The sequence below is a fragment of the Odocoileus virginianus genome, chromosome 10, assembly GCF_023699985.2.
Source record: "Odocoileus virginianus isolate 20LAN1187 ecotype Illinois chromosome 10, Ovbor_1.2, whole genome shotgun sequence".
Classification (NCBI taxonomy): Eukaryota; Metazoa; Chordata; class Mammalia; order Artiodactyla; family Cervidae; genus Odocoileus; species Odocoileus virginianus.
In genome coordinates this window covers 10,262,236-10,280,578 of record NC_069683.1, presented here as the reverse complement: position 1 = coordinate 10,280,578, position 18,343 = coordinate 10,262,236, and the positions used below count along the sequence as shown (strand labels likewise).

Sequence of the window (18,343 nt, the reverse complement as noted above, 5' to 3'; positions counted from 1 at the left end):
TCCTCAATTTAGCTGTGATTCTCTCTCTTTCATATTGTACTCAGAGAGGATACCAGCTGATTCTATTTTATTTAAACATATTTCTCACATCCTGGGATAAAGTTTTCTGGAATCCTTAAGTACACTTATAGGATAAAAGCATTTTATCTCTCCCAATGGGATGTGTCAAGCATCTTCACATGAAATATGAAATATATTCCTCTATTTTCTTACTTAATTTGACTTCCCTGCAATAGTGGCTTGCATCTTCTATATTTTATATATCATAATATTTCTAATGCTTTTTATAGATTTTAGTTCACAAAATTCTTTATGTTATGTATATTATATAAAATGGGTTTTATTTATGATTACTGTCTTTAAATGTTTATCACAGGACTATAGTAGGTGCCAGTCCCCTCTCCTCCTCATTAAATATACTTGCTGAGCATCAGGATGATCAAAGGAAGTCTGTTCTATGAGTGTTTGGGGGAATGTACACATGACAAGGTAAGACAAATGTACTGTATTTAGGTCATTAGCATCACCCTTACATTCACATATACTGGGTTCCTTCTGTGTCTTGGTACCAGACTAAGTTACTAGTATCATCTTTTTCATTATTCCTCTTGCCAACAAAGTTGGCAAGAAATTTGTTACTATCCTGATTTTACAAATTAGAAAAAATGAGGCTTAGAAAAATTCAGTAACTTGCTCAAAGATCACACAGCTAATTACAGAAACAGAATTTGAAACTATATAACTGTATCCTTTTTTACTTCAAAGAATGATGTTAACCATTAGATTCCTCTCCCTAAAGTTCTGATGGACATTGAAAAATGTAGAATGGTTGGTCAGGTTAGAGCCCAGTGATTAGTCTCAGGACTGAGACATAAACATTTCAGGTTAAAAACTTCTGTGTTTGCATAATATACCAAGAAGGAGGGAAATGTTCTTTGCTAGAACAGAGTCCACTATCAATAGGGACATAAGCTGGATTTTGAGATTGGAGGAAGATCATTTTGAGTATCTCTCTTTTAGAGTCTTACTGGCTTTGTCTTTGACCTCGTTCATCAGGAAACATCCCTCTCTTCATGAGAGAAACAACTGAGAAATGACAAGGACAAAGCAATTAGCTAACTTGAAACACCAGGGACAGAATCTGAAAGATGGAAACTTTTTTGTTTGGGGTCTCATATGAGTCACAGAAATGTTGGAGAAACTCTTTCCTTTCTCATGGAGACAAGAATTGGTTGCCTTGGGGATGATGATTTCAGTATCAGAACCACAGGAGCCATGGGTTTAGAGCAGGGGATGAAAGATGAAGTAATACCTTGAGGGGACACAAAGCTCCCAAGTCCTGACAAAGGGCAACTGGTGCCGTAAAGAGAGAAGCACCGAGGTTGCTAACTCCCAAGATGTGTCTCAGTCTGCCCGGGGATGCTCTAACAAAATACCATGTACCAGCTGGCTAACAGACAATAGACGTTTCTTTCTTGTGGTCCTGGAGGCTGGAAGCCTGAATTTAGGGTAGTGGTATGGTTGAGGGACAGCTTCCAAGGGGCACAGTAGTGAAGAATCTTCTTCCAGTGCAGGAGCTGCAAGAGATGTGAGTTCGATCCCTGGCTTGGGAAGATCCCCTGGAGTAGGAAATGTCAACCTGCTCCAATATTCTTGCCTGGAAAATTCCATGGACTGATGAGACTGGCTACAGTCCCTGGAGTAGCAAAGAGTCGGACTTGACTGAGTGACTGAGCACATGTGTGGGCATGTACACACGTGCGCGCGCACACACACACACACACACACACACACACAATTGAGTGAAGGCTTGATTCTGGCTTGCAGACTTCTCATTGTGTTCTCACATAGTATAAGAAGCTAGGCATCTCAGTGAAACCTCTTTAATAAGAGCATTAATCCCATTCAAGAGGGCTCCACTCTCATGATCTAATACCCTCCCAAATGCCTCACTTTCTAATACTATCACATTGTGTGCTAAGGTTTAACATATGAATTTTTGGAGGAATAGGCATTCAGACAAGGAATGGAGGAATAGCCAGGAGGAATGCAAAGAGAGACAACTTCATCTCCAAAGGTCTACTTTATTAAGTTGTCTTGGGGTCCAATCAGGGGAAAGCCTGGACTTGAAAGAATTTGAGTTTAAAGAGTATCCTGCTGGAAACAACCAGAACTGCTTTTAATTCTCTCTTGTTATAGCCAGATTATAATCATACATTGCAAATGTTAATATTATTATCCTGGTACATAACTCTAATATCTCCTTTTCTGTTTGATATGCATTATTCATCTTAATTTAAGAGTTAAACTGTTCCTCAATTTTGATACTTGATGGATTGCCATTTAGTGGGTGGAATTCATTAATTTCTTCCAAGTTTTGCTTTCAAATTAACCGGGTCTGTTCTGGAACAAATCAAGTCAGAAATACTCATTGTACACCTTTCCCTGATGCCCACTGGACTACCTAATGGATATTTCTTGCTTATCTTATGATTTGAGTTGAAGTCACTTTTCTGAGTACTATCTAGGTGTAGATACTTTTTGTATTCTTCATGACTCTGTTTAATTATGTCTTCCAAAGCCGGATGATTTTAGAGCATGGTCTTACTTTGCCAAATTTTCTATTCTTTCCTTCGCCACCATCCCCCACCCCCTGCCCCATTATATCAAGTAACAAGTTTGTTCTGAGTCTTCTGTATTTACATATTGCTATCACCATTACCGCCCTTAATCCTTCATATTTGCTCCTTCAGCTCACACATGACCACAGAATGATCAACTGTTCATTGTAAATGCTCACACAGCTGCATTCTCCTTGATTAACCACTTAGTAAACCTCATACATGGCACTGTAACTTCTATTTTGATTGTAAAATCTTGTGCTTGAAATATGAGACTTCTGAGACCCAGGTTTCAGCAATGTTTTGATAAAAAATTTCTTCAGATCACTCAGGAAAGAAATGACTATGATGGATTCCTTCAGTCCTGATACAAGTAGCTGAAAAGAGACAGTTTAAAACATGAGTGTGCATGAATGTACAAGGGAACAATGCCAGGAAGGGGGATTGTCTGATTAACTTTAGTTTTTAGCATTCCAAATCTTATTTCTCTCTTAGTCAACTCAGGATCTCATTACAAAATACCATAGACTGAGCAGATTGAATGGCAAAAACTTATTTTCTCACAGTTGTGGAGGCTACAAGTCCAAGAGCAAGGTCAAGATCAAGACCAAGATCATAGTCAGTTTCTGGCAAGAGTTCTCTTCCTGGCTCTGCTTCTGCCAGATGGCTGTCCACCTTCCATGGGGGACAGAGGGAGAGAAAACTGTTTGATGTCTCTTTTCATAAGGACATTAATCTCATCCTGAGGGTTCCACCTCATGATATCATCTAAACCTGACAGTCTTCCAAAGGTTCCATCTCCAATTGCCAGCATATTGAGGTGCAGGGTTTCAACACATGGATTTCGGAGGTACACAGTTGAATCTATAGCACCTCTTTGCAGTAGCAAATGACTCAAAACGATCAATAAATATTCACTGAGGGACTGAAATGAGCCCAGGACTATGCCGGGTTTTGCGGGCACTGTAAAGAAGGAAGAAAAGGTTAAAATTTTGATTTAGGTTTTTACAAATTTGGGTATCTTTTAGTATGAAAACAGAGACACAGAGACAGAACTTCTCTTCCAGGATTTTTTAAAATAGAAGAATGCTTTTGAGCATTATTGATTGAGAAAGGAAACTTTGAGTATCAGATGTATAAGAAAACATGATGGGAAAATACAAGAGTTCTTCATGTTAGGCATTTTCTTTACCATTGTTTAGAATTATCAGAACATGGACCAGAGCAGCTTTGAGAAGTACACCCATTTTTCTTTTACTCTGTGCTCTTTAAGATATTTACATAGCTGTATAGTTAGGGTTAGAATGCCTGGAATTTAAATTCATATGTTCTTGTCCAGTTCATATGGGGCCATTGTTTAATCCATAACATGCAAAATTGTTTAAGTGAAGAGTTAGAGTAACTTAACCAGAAAGGAAACATATTTAGTTATTTTATGTCTGTAATGTGTTAGGTACTATACCTGATTTCATTTTCAAAACCACTCCTACAAGGTATTAATAGCTATTTTTATCCCTATTTTACATACAAAGACACTTTCTGCATTCCTCACAACTGAGACCCAGGGAGATGAAGTAATTTTCTTTAAGCCAGTTTTATAGAGAAGCACTTGTTCTGTTAAAGTGGAAGAAATAGAATTTTAATCATACCCTGTTCTCTCTGAAGCTCATAATCTTTTTATCATATCACACTATTTCCCGGAAGTAACTACACTGAATTTGTATTTGGTAACTGAATATCTGTCCAACTCTGTATGTTTTCTCTGCAAACTCTCCTGCATACTGATAACATTTAATTTCTTCCATCATTCCTCTTCTCCAGCGATCATGCTTAAATAAGATATTTAAGCATGTTGAAAAGGCTCAAAACATCCTTTCATCATCCTACCAATTGATCTAAATCAATAATTCTATACAAAGAAATAAGATGGTGTTTATCCTGATGTATTGCTTGAAGGATGATGTTCTACAAGAAACATAATAGATACTGTATGAAGATAAGGATCTGTGGTAAAATAATTTGGAAAATTCTGGTTTAAGCAGATTTGTACTTTGTAAGATTTTCTACATCATTAAATACTAATGTGCAGTATAGATTTCCAAGACAGTAAAATAAGTGGCTGTGTTTTCCTAAATTATTTGACCACAAAACCCTAATCTTATTGAATAACTATTAGTCTTATAGAACTTAGAATTCTCTAGAGCATAGTTTGAAGCACCGGCTTCTGGTAATGAATGACGCCTCTTTCATCGAAGTGGCTTTTCCCATGGTCTCTAGGAGAGGGTGCATTTGTCTTGTGAGTTAATATTCAGAAACCCAAAATGCATATGTGGATAAGCTAGTTCTCTTATTTCAATTGGTAAAGCAGTTTGGGGAAGATGATAAACAAACCACATAAATACATGCACTGCATTCCACTTGTCTGTGTAGTTTAGAGCAAGGTGACTTTAAGATTTAATTGCACTGATGGAGTGTGACTGTGGGTAGGGCGGGGGTGTGGGTGGGTGGCATTCATTTTCAGCCGCCATTATAAAAGTAGAACTTGCTTGCTTTTACTATCAGCACAATATGTGCCTTTGTAAACAGGACACAATCTGGAACCCGATTCCTGTATTAAATACACTTTTCTGTAGTTCATTTTTAGAATATTGAGCTTAGCTTCCTCATGCTGCTATAGAGCAGACTTAATTTGTACCTACAGAAGGCTATTCTCTTGGAGTCTGGGGTTACTATGGGAAAATCATAAATGAATTGGCATTGGTGGGGACAGAGAAAAACTGACTGTCACAGATCACTCTTTTGAGTTTCCAACCATCTGGAGGATGCCACATGGAAGAAGGAAGAGTTCAGAGAGGACCAGCATTTAAACCAGAACCCACTTAGTCTCCATTGGACTAGATTTGATCATAAAGAACTGTCTCCCTTATGACTAGTGGTCTCACACAACACTAGGTTATAAAATAGTAGATTCACACTTTACTATCTGTATGCCTATTTTCAAATTATTTAATTTTTCTAAATATTATATTAGTCATCAGTAACATGAGGCTACTACTCACTTAATGAATCTTTTGTTATTTTCAATATTATTAATCAAAATAAAACCACCTATGTTTTGCCTTACTCATAACTGATTAAAAAAAAAAGTGCCATTTTCCTTTTGATCTCGTGGTTTTAGATAGGTTTGGAGAAGAGAAACTTGGTAACTGGGAAAAGAAGTATCCAGATAGAGGGAATACATGCTGATTCTTTCCTATATTTGACACTGCTTTTGTTTTAAGAAAGTTAGTCAGTTTTACATCCTAGACAAGAAAAGACACATGCATTTAATTTCCAGGAACCTCTGTTTAATACTCATTCTACATTTCCTCTACAACCCTTAATAATGGTGAATACTTTCTCTTTCTTGACTTTCTTCCTTTGGCTTCCACAAGACTCTACCGTCTTAGTTTTGCCTAATCATGTGACTGCACTACTTCCTCTAACTTTAGAAAAAAGTGTGCTCTGATTATTCATTGCCACAAAATAAACTACCTCCAAACTTCTTGGCTTAAAATGAGAAATATCATGTTATTTTTATTCCCTATAGTTCTGGACGCTGATTGCTTAATTGGTGCATCTCACTTACGTTCTCTCATGCAGGTGGAATCAGGAACGCAGGGCTGGAATCTTCTGAGGACTTATTCAGGCATGTCTGGCTCCTGAGAAGAGAGGAGGAGATTTGAATAGTTGGGGGTGGGGCTGCAGCAGCTAGGGATCTTTGGACATCTCGCTATATCTGTGTAAGTCCGATTCATAGTCTTTTTAGTGTACGGCTTGCAGGGTAACCATGCTTACATGGTTTCAAAGATACACTTCTGAGAAAGAGAGAAAGCAATTATGCTTCATGATCTCACCTCCAAAGTCATGAATTATCACTTCTGAAACATTTTGCCCATAAAGAAGATGTGGTAAACATACACAATGGACTATTACTCAGTCATAAAGAGGAACAGAATTGGGTAATTTGTAGTGACGTGGATGGATGAACCTAGAGCCTCTTATACATAGTGAAGTCAGAAAGAGAAAAACAAATATCATATGTTAATGCATATATATATGCCAAAAAAACGGTACTGATGAGCCTATTTTCAGGACAGGAATAGAGATTCAGACATAGAGAATGGACTAGCGGACACAGGGGTCGGATGAATTGAGAGAGTAACATTGATGTATATACACTATCATGTGCAAAATATATAACTAGCAGGCAGCTGCTGTGTAATGCAGGGAGCTCAGCATAGTACTCTGGGAAGACCTAAAGTAAGTAGGACGGGGAACCTGGGAGGCAGGCTCAAGAGGGAGGCAATATATGTATACTTATAGCTGATTCATGTTGTTGTAGGGCAGAAACTAACATAATTATACTCCAATTTAAAAAGTCCAAAAAAAAAAAAAAGACGGTTACAAGGGCCTGTGTAGCTTTGAGGGGAGGAGAAATAGACTCCACTATCAATAAGGATGAGATCAGATTCTGAAAGACCATGTGGAACCAGAAATATTTTTGTGGCCACATTGGGAAGATGAAATGTGCCACAGTCTGTTCTCTGGTGCCGTGAGATGTCACTGGGGCAGGGCAGGCATACAGATTTAGCACGAGACTCTGGTGCTGGGGGCAGAGGTCCCACTCCACCAATGGTCAGCCTGTAGTGATCCTCACAGGAGAGAGAGTGGTGAGAGTGGATCCTGCCTTCTCCCGGGGCCCTCTGGTCTTGGGGCCAGTATGTGAGCTGGCGGCCGGGGCTAGCCTGAGGGCTGTGCCCTGCAGAGCTCCAGAGCCCTTGCCGTGGCCGCCACTGCAAGCCCAGACCTTGAAGATCTCCTAATGGTCTCCAGGGTCGCAGTCCATGGAGACCTGTCAGCAACTGGACTATATAGCCACTGACATTTAGGTAAGAGCTTCAGCCAGCTTCAGTCCTTCTGTTCAAGTTTCACAAAATGGTCCAGGTGAGATCAGTTGTCTATCCCTAGGAGGTGGCAGGAGGTCAAGTTAAGTCACAGGGATGTTGCACAGCATTATTTCAGGTCCAGCTCTTTGGTTGAGGATGCTCTCAAGAGAGGGGCGATTGTAAGCTGGGGATTAACCTGACTGGTATTTCCTACAACATGTATTCCTCATGCTGCTATTGTTGTTCAGTTGCTAAGTTGTGTCTGACTCTTTGCAACCTCATGGACTGCAGCCTGCCAGGCTTCCCTATCCTTCACTGTCTCCCAGAGTTTGGTCAGATTCATTTTCACTGAGTTGGCACTGCTATCTATTCCTTCTCTTCAGTTTAAATGAAAAGTGTGAGGGTGGTCTGGGTTCTGGTGCCTGGTTCCCTCAATGATTGTGGCCGGCAGGGTCTGGGGACCTGGGCCTGTGGGCACCTCCAGCTGAGATCTCCCTCTTCAGCTGGGGCGGGACAGTGAAGGGAGGAGCTAGGCTGGGTGCCGGATGAACGTTTGCTCCTGGGTTGTTTTACCCATCCTCGCAGGGATCCCTTCCTCTTAGTCAGGACCTAGACCTCAGAGGGCAAAAGTTGAGCCTTGCGTTCTAACATTTGCTTTGTGACAGTTTCCAGGAAAATTGTGACCTGACCTCAGGAAGCAATGATCTGACCCCAAGAAGTTTGCAACAATTAACCATGTCCTTCGCTTCCCTTTCCTATAAAAGCGTTTTGCTGAAAACTTCCAGAGTGTTCAGGTTTTTAAGGCATGAGCTGGTCTTCTTGCATGACCCTGCAGTAAACCATCGTCTGCTCCAAAATCTTATTTCTTGCTAATGTTTGCCCTCACTATATATTGAGCACACGGACTTGTGTTTGATAACAAGCCTCTTCTACGTGCAAAATAGCCTCACTCTGTCCCTAAGACCACCTCCTCTCAAAGTTTCATTCCTTTGTGACAATGGGCCAGGATCTCAGCATATATGTCAGTTGAGTCTAGGTGTGGATGAGCAGTGTGGATCCTTGGGAATAGGTTCTTGAGTATCTTTCTTTTTGATCTAAGACCTGTAAAGGAAAGTGACAAGCTGTCTACCTCTCCCCGCCACACCCAGCGTATATGATGGGAGAGACTCAGAAAAGCCACAGTAAATAATCCTATTTTAAAAGGGGGAAACAGGAAGCACAAAAGTCATTGGTCCATAGCACTGAAAAGAAATAGCCTAGCATATATTGCCAATTCCCTGATGAAGGTTTAATCATACTGTCTGGGAATGATTTTTCACAGCTCTTGGCTTTGCCTTTCCCATAAAATGCAAACTGTGTTTGCAGCTCAGTAATTTTTTCAGTCTGTTTCCTGCTAGTAGGAGCTCTATTTGGTATTTTTATTTGGTACTTTTTTTGGGTACTTTATTTGGTACATTTTTATTTTTTAGTCCTTTTCAGTTTAAGCTAATACAATTCCTTAAAAAAAACTTTATTTTAAAAAGTTTTCTTATTTCATATTGATTGGAATATAGTTGATTTAGTGTTGTGTTAGTTTGAAGATACAGCACAGTGATTCAGTTATACATATACATCTATCTATTTGTTTTCAGATTCTTTTCTCACATAGGTTATTATAGAGTACTGAGTAGTTCTGTGTGCTACGCAATAGGTTCTTATTGACTATCTCATTTATATATAGAGGTGTGTATACAAAATTTTGCATTTTTTAATATACCAATCTCTAATCCATCACATTAGATAAAAACCACACCCATGAATCTCTTCAGGGAAAACTCTGGGCTACACTGAGCTTCCTTTGAAATTGTTATGGGACAATGCACTTCCAATTCTTAGAAGCCCCATTGTGTAAAAGAATCAGTGAGACATACCTTAATATTCCTACAGGTTTTTTGTCTGTTTGAGGTGCCTCTTAACATGGGTTTTTGCAGTCATACTCCTTGCTTATCTTTAGACCATGTTTCCTGATTGTAGGCTAGACTTTGTCTCTATCCTGAAGTCATTTCTTAATTGTAAAATGATTTTTCTTTCAGGGAGGCTGGGAATAAAAATGGTTTATTTATTTAGTGAATTCTGACTCCTTTATGTTTGACAATTCTTTTGTTAGTTTTTCTCTGTCCTCTTGCTCTTTCCTATAGGCAGCTAGAAGGCAGGCAGCGACTTCAGTGCTCTGTCTGGAAATCTCCTTACTTATATCATCTGGTTTACTATGTACATTTTTCTTTTTATCCAGATTAGAGTAGGCAATGTGTTGTTAACACTGCCTTCAGGACTGCAGGACTTTTTATCAGGCAATTCATGGAGCCAAGACACCTGTCTCAAGATAGAGGACCAGGCTTTTATGACTTTTCTTGGAAACCATATATTCTCATGCATTCCACCCTGAATGCACTGAATCTTGTCTGATCTAGGGAGTTAAGCAGGGTTCGGCCTGGTTAGCACTTGGCTGAGAGACTGCCTGGGAATACCAGGTGCTGTAGGCTTATTTGGGGGCCTTTTCTGGTGGTTCTTCTAGTAAAGAATCTGCCTGCAATGCAGGAGACCTGGGTTTGATCCATGGGTCAGGAAGATCCCCTTGAGAAGGGAATGGCTACCCACTCCAGTATTTTTGCCTGGAGAATCCATGGACAGAGGAGCCTGGCAGGCTACAGTCCTTGGGGTCACAAAGAGTCAGACACAACTGAGCAACTAATGCTTTCACTTTTTTTTTTCTCTCACTTCAACTGATTGCAAAGACCAAATAATTTGAGGAGGAAGGGGAATAGTTTCTACCTCTTAATGGGGGGAAGTGGTAAGGATCATAAAAGCATGTAGGAGCAGAAATATTGTTATGGCCATTTATGTAGAATATAACCTAACACATTCAGAATATAATTGTTTCCAAAGATTCTTTTCTTATCCCTCTCCATTTTTCTTTTATTAATTTTTCTTTTGTGATGTATTCTATACTTATGGCTTCAAATAACATGTTATGTATATGACTCCCCCAAATTAGCTTCATTATTCTAGTCATCACTATCACCCAATAGCTAAAGTATTTAAAACACCTATAGAATCCAGATACTGTATTAAGGGTTTTACGTGAACTGTCTTATTAATATATAGTGCCTACATGACCCTATGATATTGTCTTTGTTTTATAGAGTAGTTTTGGGCCCCTATGTACTTAACCACAGGCATATAGCTCTTAGGTAGAACAATGTATATTTCATTTAGTTTCTCAAATCTGATGGTCTAAAAATGACAAATCAATATATTGTACTTAAAAGTCTGGTTTCAGGACATTTAATTTTTGCTTTGGATTAGACAGGGAAACACGTAAGTAGTTTTCTTTGCCCTGAGGAAAAAGTATTAAAATTTGAACATTGTGCCTTTTAAGCAAAATCAATACAGTTGTTAGAATATTTCACCCTTTCCCCTCAAAAACACTATTAGAACCTCGACACTTACAAATTAGGAAACTTCAAAGTGATAATTTAGCTAAGTATTAAATATATAAGAAATTGGGGCCCAGGAATTAGCTGGCCTCTAGAAGCTATGCATTCTGTTCTGGGAGAAATGAAACTAGAGCCCAGATGGTTTGAGGCAAGAGTGTATGTAGAGCTGATTTTTTAAAAAATTTTAATTATATTGAAATATAGTTGGTTTACAATATTGTGTTAGTTTCAGGTGTTCAGCAAAATGATAAAGTTATACATGTATGTATATATGTGTGTGTGTGTGTGTAGATATATTCTTTTTGAGATTCTTTTCTCATGTAGGTTATCACAGAATTTTTCGGATTTATTTTTAACTGGAGGATGGCTGTGTTGCAGTGCTGTGTTGGTTTCTGCTGTACCGTAGTGTGGATCAACCACAAGTGTACCTATATCTCCTTCCTCTTGAGCCTCTCTCACGTCTCCCCATCCCACCCCTCTGGGTAGTCCCAGAGCGCCAGACTGAGATCTCTGTCCTACAGTGAGTTCTTTCTACTCGCTGGCTATTTTATACACGGTAGTGTATCTGTGCTCCCGGCTAGGTTCTTGGTTCTCTCTCTCTTATGTAATAGTGTGTATATGTTCATCCCAAGTTCCTGATTTATCCCTCTCTACCACCTTTTCCCTTTGGTAGCCATAAGCTTGCTTTTGATATCTGTAGATCTGTTTCTCTTTTACAAATAAATTCATTTGTATCATTAAAAAATTAGATTCCACATATGAATAATATCATGTGATATTTGTCTTTCTTTCTTTGACTTACTTCACTTGGTATGATAATTTCTAGGTCCATCCATGTTGCTAAAAATGTTGCATTTCATTATTTTTTATGGCTGAGTAATATTCCACTGTATATGTGTACCACATCTTTATCTGTTCCTATTTCTTGTCCTGGCTATTATAAATAGTGCTTCAATGAACACTGAGGTGCATGAATCATTTCAATTTATGATTTTATCCAGATATATGCCTAGGAATGGGATTGCTGGATAATATGGCAGCTCCATTTTTAGTGTTTCAAGAAACCCCTATACTGTTCTCCATAGTGGTTGTACCAATTTACATTCCCACCAATAGTGCTAGAGAGTTCCCTTTTCTCCACACTCTCTCCAGCACTTACTATTTATAGACTTTTTGATTATGGGGTGAGGTGATACTTCTTTGATTTGTATTTATCTGATAATTATGCCAGCAAATTTAGAAAATTCAACAGTGGCCACAGGACTGGAAAAGGTCAGTTTTCATTCCAATCTCAAAGAAAGGCAATGTCAAAGAATGTTCAAACTACTGCACAGTTGCACACATCTCACACGCTAGCAAAGTAATACTCAAAATTCTCCAAGCCTGGCTTCAACAGTACGTGAACTGTGAACTTCAGATATTCAAGCTGGATTTAGAAAAGGGAGAGAAACAAGAGATCAAATTGCCAACATTCATTGGATCATTGAAAAAGCAAGAGAGTTCCAGAAAAACATCTACTTCTGCTTAATTGACTAGGATGAGATGTTTGGATGACATCACCGACTCAATGGACATGTATTTGAATAAGCTCCAGGAGTTGGTGGTGGACAGGGAAGCCTGGCATGCTGCAGTCCATGGGGTCACAGAGTCGGACACGACTGAGAGACTGAACTGAACTGAACGGAAACATCTTTTTATGTGCTTTTTGGCCATCTGTATGTCTATTTGGAGAAATGTCTATTTAGATTTTCTGCCCATTTTTTGGTTGACTGTGAGGTGATTTTTGATTGTAGCTCTTTTATCTCCAAAGTCTACTTAATTAACCACCAAATCAGGTTATCCACTAGGCTTATCTCTCTGGTTCTGAGTCCTTTTCCAAGATTGACCAACTGCTTCCTGGTTAAAGTCACCTTTTTGAATCTTCTCTCTGGAAAAGAAGATGGGGAAAGAAGGAGGCCTACAGACTTAGCTGGTGTATATTGAACAGACAGTAGTGAAAGCAACACCTTTAGCTGTGAACTTCAAAGACGAGGCAACATGAGACTCACTCTGGGAGCTGAGCAGAGGATACTGTGTTTTATAAATTAGAGAAGCAGGAGAGAAGTAGGTTCCAATGTCTTATAAAATAAAAGTATTCTGGGACAGATTATCAGGAATGACAGTCAAGCATTTGACTAGGGAATTATTGAGCTGGCAAATGGAGAGAATCTCAGCAAAACATTGCTTATTTGTAATAAGTGGCCAAAGTGGCTCAATTTGTGTTTAGCCATGGAGTAGAGGGGCTTCCTTGGAGGTTCAGATGGTAAAGAATTGGCCTGCAATGTAGGAGACGTGGGTTTGATCCCTGGGTTGGGAAGATCCTTTGTGTGGAGAATCTCCATGGACAGAGGACCCTGGCAGGCTACAAGTCCATGGAGTTGCAAAGAGTTGGACATGACTGAGTGACTAAGCACACATACAGATGCTATTACATTTCTCATCATCCCCTTATTGCCTCAAATACATTATCTTCTCCATCAGTTCAGTTCAGTCACTCAGTCGTGTCCAACTCTTTGTGACCCCATGAACTGTAGCACACCAGGCTTCCCTGTCCATTACCAACTCCTGGAGTTTACCCAAATTCATGTCCATTGAGTTGGTGATGCCATCCAACCATCTCATCCTCTGTCGTCCCCTTCTCCTCCTGCCTTCAATCTTTCCCAACATCAGCGTCTTTTCAAATAAGTCAGCTCTTCACATCAGGTGGCCAAAATATTGGAGTTTCAACTTCAACATCAGTCCTTCCAATGAATTTCCAGGACTGCTTTCCTTTAGGATGGACTGGTTTGCTCTCCTTGCAGTCCAAGGGACTCTCAAGAGTCTTTTCCAACACCACAGTTCAAAAGCATCAATTCTTTGGTGCTCAGCTTTCTTTATAGTCCAACTCTCACATCCACACATGACTACTGGAAAAACCATAGCCTTGATTAGATGGACCTTTGTTGACAAAGTAATGTCTCTGCTTTTTAATATGCTGTCTAGGTTGGTCATAACTTTCCTTCCAAGGAGTAAGCGTCTTTTAATTTCATGGCTGCAGTCACCATCTGCAGTGATTTTGGAGCCCCCAAAAATAAAGTCAGCCACTGTTTCTACTGTTTCCCTATCTATCTTCTCCATATAAAGATGAAAAAAAACTTACTTTCAAAATTGAGAAGTTGTTTAAAAGCAATTTGTGCTTCCCACATGGCACAGTGTTAAAGAATCTGCCTGCCAGTATAGGAGATGCAAGAGACTTGGGTTCAATCCCTGGGTTGGGAAGATCCCTGAGAGTAGGAAATAGCAACCTGCTCCAGTATTGTTGCCTGGAAAATTCCATGAACAAAGAGTCTGGCAGTTTATAGTTCATGGGGTCATAGTCAGACATGACTGAGCACACAGCAGCATGTTAAAAGCAATTTATGTGAAAAGAGTGTGGCGGTTTTCATTGACTAATACCTCAGTATGAATCTCCATTGTCCTAACTTTTTTTTACTGCTGAGGTAAAAATAGGTTGCCTTCAAAGATTCTGTAGTGAAAGAAGTGATAATTCCATGCTGCTCTGAATATGTATAACCACTGCTAAAGCATATACTGTCTTTTGATCAAGGGGTTCTCTTGGAGAGATCAAATTCTAAAGGAAATCAATCCTGAATATTCATTGGAAAGACTGATGCTGAAGCTCCAATACTTTGGCTACCTAATGTGAAAAGCCTACTCATTAGAAAAGGCCTTGATGCTGGGAAAGATTGACGGCAGGAGGAAAAGGGGATGGCAGAGTACTAGATGGTTGGATGGCATCACTGACTCAATGAACATGAGTTTGGGCAGGCTCCACTATTCATGGAGTCACAAAGGGTCAGACATGACTGAAATAACAAATTTTGCCTAAATATATAATCTAACTAGGTGGCTATATGCATAATTTTATATATTTTATAACCACAATGCCATATGTAACTAAATAAAACTTTATGTATAAAATTATAGATGTACACACACATATACAATATAGAAGGGTGGTATGATCTTTATGCATTTGAATGACCATATACATCTGAATATCTTCAGTGAGTAAAAATAGGACCAGTGATTAGAAGAACCAGGAAGAAAGGATCATTTAGTTAGGGTTTTTTTTGTTTATTTTGAATTTCTTGGTACATACCATATTCTTCCTTTAGACTTTTATTAATCATCTTATAGGAGGGTATAATCCCATTTACAGATGGGAATATAGAGAATCAGAGTTGTGCCTTTAGGAAGTGGTAGAATTGGGATGTAAACCTAGGGATGACTGGCTCTCTTTCTCTGAAAGCATCCAATTTTAGGGGGTGGGTTAACTCTACCTGCTGAATTTTGACTCAGCATAAAGATGGTAAGATAAAATAAGTGTAAACTTTGAAGTCCTTGGAAGTAGTTCCTTCAGACATCAGGTGCTATTGTTGGAGGGACATAAGCACTGAACAGGGTGGTGTATATGAGGTAGAGTTGAATAAAACTCAAATCTCTATTCTAGTATGAAATTCTATTAGGTATTGCTGGAATTTTATAATAATTTCCTAAGCAGTTTCCATCCACCATCTCTAGTTCTTGTAAGAGACCTGAGATCATGGTACAAAATGGCCTAAGTTTAAATTCCAGCTTCTCTACTTCCTAACCCTGAAGACATTGGGATACTGTGCATACTCTCTTAACTTTGGACTTCTCAACTGTAAGAGAGGCAAAACAATAATTCAATTTTTTAAAGGTGAAATGGAGACTAACTAATGCAAGTAAAAACCTCATTACAGTATCTGGGCATACGTAAACACAGCAATTTTTGTCAATTTTTATTGTTTCTGGGTTATTTTACATAAAATATGGATCTCTAAATCATAGCTCCACCATGTGAGTTTCCTAAACATTAAGCTTTAGTATGTGCATGCTAAGTCACTTCAGTCATGTCTGACTCTTTGCGACCCTATGGACTATAGCCTGCCAGTATCCTCTGTCCATGGGATTCTCTAGGCAAGAATACAGGAGTGGGTTGCTGTGCCTTCCTTTGTGGGATATTCCCAACCCAGAAATCGAGCGCTGCATCTCTTATGTTTCCTGCATTTCCAGGTGGCTTCTTGACACTAGTGCCACCTGGAAAGTCCCAACATTTAGTGCCCCTCACTCCAAGTACTTAAGGAATAAAAAGGCAAGAAGCCTTAGCCTCACCTGCAGGATCTTCTAGATATGTCTTCAGCTAGCAAAATCTCCCCTTTGCTTTCAAACCCATACAGTCCAGACCTACTCATTTTCCTTGTACCTGAATATGTATTAATACATGCCACTGGTTTTCCTGTTTAATATCCTTCTGTCACAATTCACGTATTCTAGAATGCCCCTCAATCAGACTTCCAAAATCTAAACCATTCTTTAAGAATAAGCACAAAAATTGTCATCACCGTGACTTTTCTGTCATCCCCAAGAAGTGAATTCTTTTCCTGTTGCAAAGTTATTATATGTACATATATGTAAGGTGAGATTTTATATATGTATATAGTAGAGTAAGTATACATTTGCCTTACATTTCCTCTTATACATAATTTAGAACAGAGTCATGTCTTAATTATTGTTTTATCCTTAATATGCTTTATATGTTTGGCTCAACGGCTACATAAAAAAGTATATCCCAAAAAATCTGAATAAATGAGTGAGTGAAAGAAATGAAAATTACTTATTTTTTAGTCTAATTTCCAGTTACATTTGTATATGACTTCCAGCACTGAAATCAATAATAATCATGAATTTTCACACTTGTCTTGGTTCTTCCTTTCAGGCAAAAATCCAATATGTGAAGTTTAATAAATCAATGGATATTAATTAAGTTCCTAATATGTGGTCGATTGACTCCTTTGGCCTGTTATGTTGACAATCAGTGGGCCTGACAATTCTAAGACTTTGAAGGTTGATTGTGTAAACAAATTGTGTTGTAAAACATTCACATATAACAGAAGATGCAATAGTAAATGGTGTGGCATGATGGACTTAAGACCCAGAAAGACTGGGTTTGAGTCCTGGTTCTACTACTTACCTGCTGTGGATCTTGGGCAAGACTCTGTCCATCTCTGATTCTCATTTTTTCACTTGTAAAACAATAATGATGATAATAATAAGATAATAATAATGAAAGAAGCAATAATATCTATCTCATGTAGTTGTGAAGAATTAGAAAGAAATGGTCATGGCAAAAAGAAGTTAGTCACCCCAAAATCTCTCTCTCTCCCCATCTCGAGGTCAGTGCAAATAGGTTGTGCAGTCTAAATAAAATTGATCACTGCCTTATTATCAAACACAGTTTCAAGAACCCTGGCACCACTACAAGTTATACTCTGACTTAATTGCCAATCATTATTCCCACATATAGAAATGCTTGATAACTTCAATAGACAGATTATGTATATAGTATCAATCAAGATGTCTAGTGCATGATAAATATTTAGTGAATCCTCAGTGTGTTTCTTTCCCTGGCAAGAATCCAGGTTTATACTAAGCATCATAGAACATTAAAGGGGGAGAGAATGCAATGATACCAGGGGGATACTATCCAGTGATGCAGAATGTTTTACTCGTTGCTCTCTAGAAACTTTTTGAAAGAGGAGAGTGAAAAAGTTGGCTTAAAACTCATCATTCAGAAAACAAAGATTGTGGCATCCAGTCCCATCACTTCTTGGCAAATAGAAGGGGAAACAGTGGCAACAGTGAAAGACTTTATTTTTTTGGGCTCCAAAATCACTGCAGATGGTGACTGCAGTCATGAAATTAAAAGATGCTTACTCCTTGGAAGGAAAATTATAACCAACCTAGACAGCATATTAAAAAGCAGAGACATTGCTTTGACAACAAAGGTCCATCTAGTCAAAGCTATGGTTTTTCCAGTAGTCATGTATGGATGTGAGAGTTGGACTACAAAGAAAGCTGAGTGATGAAGAACAGATGCTTTTGAACTGTGGTGTTGGAGAAGACTCTTGAAGAGTCCCTTGGACTGCAAGGCGATCCAACCAGTCCATCCTAAAGGAAATCAGCAGTCCTGAATGTTCATTGGAAGACTGATGTTGAAGCTGAAACTCCAATACTTTGGCCACCTGATGCAAAAAGCTGACTTGTTTGAAAAGACCCTGATGCTGGGAAAGATTGAAGGTGGGAAAGGAAGGGGACAACAGAAGATGAGATGGTTGGATGGCATCTCCAACTCAATGGACATGAGTTTGGGTAAACTCTGGGAGTGGGTGATGGACAGGGAGGCCTGGTGTTCTCCAGTCCATGGGGTCGCAAA

General features: G+C 38.9%; 1 long non-coding RNA gene across 1 annotated transcript; it reads right to left on the bottom strand.

Moving 5' to 3' along the window:
• Positions 1-2,064: 2,064 nt before the first annotated feature.
• On the bottom strand, positions 2,065-16,367 carry LOC110136143 (uncharacterized). Its single transcript, XR_011489772.1, has 3 exons — positions 16,243-16,367; positions 6,250-6,322; positions 2,065-2,998 (listed from the first exon to the last, which is right to left on the bottom strand). It is a non-coding gene; the product is annotated as an uncharacterized lncRNA (long non-coding RNA).
• Positions 16,368-18,343: the final 1,976 nt, after the last annotated feature.